Source organism: Eretmochelys imbricata, chromosome 21, assembly GCF_965152235.1.
Source record: "Eretmochelys imbricata isolate rEreImb1 chromosome 21, rEreImb1.hap1, whole genome shotgun sequence".
NCBI lineage: Eukaryota > Metazoa > Chordata > Testudines > Cheloniidae > Eretmochelys > Eretmochelys imbricata.
Window position 1 is genome coordinate 5,852,897 of NC_135592.1, and position 3,605 is coordinate 5,856,501.

General features: G+C 46.2%; 1 long non-coding RNA gene across 1 annotated transcript; it reads right to left on the bottom strand.

Moving 5' to 3' along the window:
• Positions 1–288: 288 nt before the first annotated feature.
• LOC144277991 (uncharacterized) lies at positions 289–3,477 on the bottom strand. Its single transcript, XR_013348512.1, has 3 exons — positions 3,389–3,477; positions 747–938; positions 289–457 (listed from the first exon to the last, which is right to left on the bottom strand). It is a non-coding gene; the product is annotated as an uncharacterized LOC144277991 (long non-coding RNA).
• Positions 3,478–3,605: the final 128 nt, after the last annotated feature.

Genomic DNA, 3,605 nt, shown 5'->3' on the forward strand with positions numbered 1-3,605 from the left:
GGAGGAGCATGTATGATGTCATCTGCATATAATCCCAAATCCCTGCCCTCTGCCAGCAGTGAGGAGACATTTGTGTGACAAGATTACAGAGATTAGCTCCATTAGCATAAACAACTCCTGGGGCTGGCCCTAATCCAGTGAGACATATGCAGCTGCAGCTCACACAGCGGCATTTATTGCCTTTATTGACATGCCCTCCAGGACACCGGCTGGAGGAGATTTTTTCCATTGTTTGTAGGTCAGGCCAGGGGACCGAACAACCTTGTGAATTCTGCAATCATCCTCTGATTAGCCCAGCCACCCATTAATGGGACACTCTCTCAAGGGCTTTTCTTCTGCCCGTATTGTTACTTATTGTTCCTCAAATGCTTCAGTCCCTCAGTTGTTGTCATCAGAATAGGAGCTCCTTGGGGCAGGGACCTGTCTTTTTACATCTTTTGGCAAGGCCAATTGGGAGCTGCATAAATAAGAGAATGTTTTCAATTGTTTGTAATTAAGACCTTGGTCCCAAGTCTTCCTTACTCTGGTCTTGTGCTTGGTGCAGGAATACAGATGGCTAGAGGGGGTACCTTTAAACCACCTTTGCATTCCACATATTCTTAAGCTTTGCAGTCCCCAGCATCAGTTAGAGCAGACTCAAGGCTGCTTCAGCTTACGCTCTGCTTTCCATGGCTCCCTGATGTACATTAAGGGAGCACAGCAGGAAATTCCTTCCTGACCCCTATGCCCTGAAGCATGAAACTCACCTACTTATATCTTAATATGTATCAGAGATGGGCCTGAGCTGTGAAGTTCACGACCAGATTAGAATTCTGGGGTGTTCAGTTCAGCCAGTCACAGATGCATGAGCCAGTCCCAAAGTTTGAATCCAGATCCGAATGTCCCCAAAGTGAAGAGTCAAAGTATTGGTTCGGTCCCGTCTCCAATGCCTCAGAAGCCTGAAAATAAAATGCCCATCTCTATTGATTTGATTTGGTTCCATTTGTCAGACATCGGTTTCCTCCTTCCCAGCCCATTTCTAATGGAGTTTGGTTTGGTTTGTTCACTCCTTTATCTGTAGCACATTATATGGGGATGCCATCAGCATAGCTGTCAAGGTTCCTTCCCCACTCTGAACTCTAGGGTACAGATGTGGGGACCTGCATGAAAACCTCCTAAGCTTACTTTTACCAGCTTAGGTTAAAACTTCCCCAAGGTACAAAATCATTTTACCCTTGGATTTCCACTACCACCACCAAACTTTATCTGGGTTTACTGGGAAACGTGGTTTGGACACATCTTTCCCCCCAAAATCCTCCCAACCCTTGCACCCCACTTCCTGGGGAAGGTTTGGTAAAAATCCTCACCAATTTGCATAGGTGACCACAGACCCAAACCCTTGGATCTTAGAACAATGAAAAAGCATTCAGTTTTCTTACAAGACGACTTTTAATAGAAGTAAAGGAATCACCTCTGTAAAATCAGGAGGGTAGATACTTTACAGGGTAATTAGATTCAAAACATAGAGAATCCCTCTAGGCAAAACCTTAAGCTACAAAAAAGACACACAGACAGGAATAGTCATTCTATTCAGCACAGTTCTTTTCTCAGCCATTTAAAGAAATCATAATTAACACATACCTAGCTAGATTACTTACTAAAAGTTCTAAGACTCCATTCCTGTTCTGTCCCCAGCAAAAGCAGCATAAAGACAGACACAGACCCTTTGTTTTTCTCCCTCCTCCCAGCTTTTGAAAGTATCTTGTCTCCTCATTGGTCATTTTGGTCAGGTGCCAGCGAGGTTACCTTTAGCTTCTTAACCCTTTACAGGTAAGAGGATTTTTCCTCTGGCCAGGAGGGATTTTAAAGGGGTTTACCCTTCCCTTTATATTTATGACAATAGCCCTAGGCTCTTGCCCATGTAAAAAGCTTTTCAGAATACAAGAGACATGTCCATTCACATACAGCAGAGCACTGCATCCCCTAACACCGTGCTGTGACACTGGTTCAGTATAGATTCAGAGGAAAGGGGTGGCCTGGTTCTTGGCCTTTTAGAGCCACTGCTCATTCATCAATAGAGACACTAAGGTTCAAACAGGCCATGAGTGGAAATGAATTTGCAGGTTATAGTGAAACTACAGATGACATCATAAAACCACACAGGATGCTATCCAACAGTTCCCCTCCTTACTGGAATTTGGGAAAGGCAGCATCAGGGACAGGAGGCTTTACTTGTATTCCTCAGTCAGGATTGCTACTTTGCATAGATAGCTCTAGGTCATAAACTAACCTGCTGTTTGGGATGATGTATTATCTGGGTCTGAGAATACATCCTTCCAGCTGTTTCCTAATTCAAGTGACAGGTGTTGCCATCTCTCCACTGCAGCTAGTGTTTTTATTTGCGGAAGAGTTAGCAATAGGTGACAAGAAGTCGCACCCTGGATGAAATTCACCACGTAAGTCCCACTTAACCCCGCAAGATAGTGAGACTTAAGTTGGGCTGTAGGCCTTACACTTGCCCTCCGCATGGGTCCACAGCTGGTCAGACACAGCCATATCTGGTGGACCCTAACATCAAACGAGCAGAAATAGCTGCCCTGTCTCTTTGCTCGTGGAAGCTCATTCCCTTGACATGTCACATGCTTAGCCACCAATGACACATTCAAGGCCACATCCTCAAACACGGTCATGCCACCATGACAATGTGTGTGCAAATCCTGCATGTGTGCATACAAATGGGGTAATTGCACATCACGAATAGAGCAGTTTTGCATGGACACTGCCTGGTTCGCCTGTGCAACAGGATCACTGGCACTGTTAGTAGCCTCCATTATTTGTGGTTGACGCCTTATTGTGCAGCGCATTGTGCAACGCACACGCTAAGAAACAATCTCTGCCCCTAAGAGCTTGCAATCTAAACAGACAATACAAAGGGTGGGAGAGAAAACAGACATCCAGATCATTTAGACTGTAAATTCCTTCGTCAGGGATCATCTTTTTGTTCTGTGTTTGTACGGTGACAGTGGGGTCCTGGTCCCTGACATGGTCTCTGAGGCACAATACAAATAATCTAACAGTGAGAGGTATGTGGTCACATTTAATGAGTGACTACAGAACACCACCAGGGGAAATGATTTGCCTACGGTCATACAGCAGGCAGAGCTGGGAAGGGAATCCAGGTCTCTTGACACTACAGTGACACGACCCTAACTTTGTCACCTTGTTGCTGCTGGCAGCTGATACCAGCTTGCTTTCAAAGTCCTGGGGTGTCACTGATTCTTTGGACCAACCTAGGTTCCTTTCCTGATTCCAGCTTAATGGACCCAAACGGGAAAGCGAAGGCAGCAGCTGTCGTTCATTTCCCACCCGAAAGGTCGGGCACCTCCCCTGCGTAGCTTTACTGACTCACACCCAGTCTTTTCCCTGGCCGGTCTTATCTGCGTTCCGCAGCAGGTGTCTGCTCTCCAAGAGGTGGGTGGTGCAGCGGATGGAACGTTCTCTGTTCTCTGTTGCAGTGGAAAAACACTCTGGCTGGTGAGGTGACGAAAATGACAGACTGCAACTGCCATGGGCCACGCAGAGCAGCTGTTCCCAGGAAATGCTGGAAGAGCTTTGCTCTGAAACCC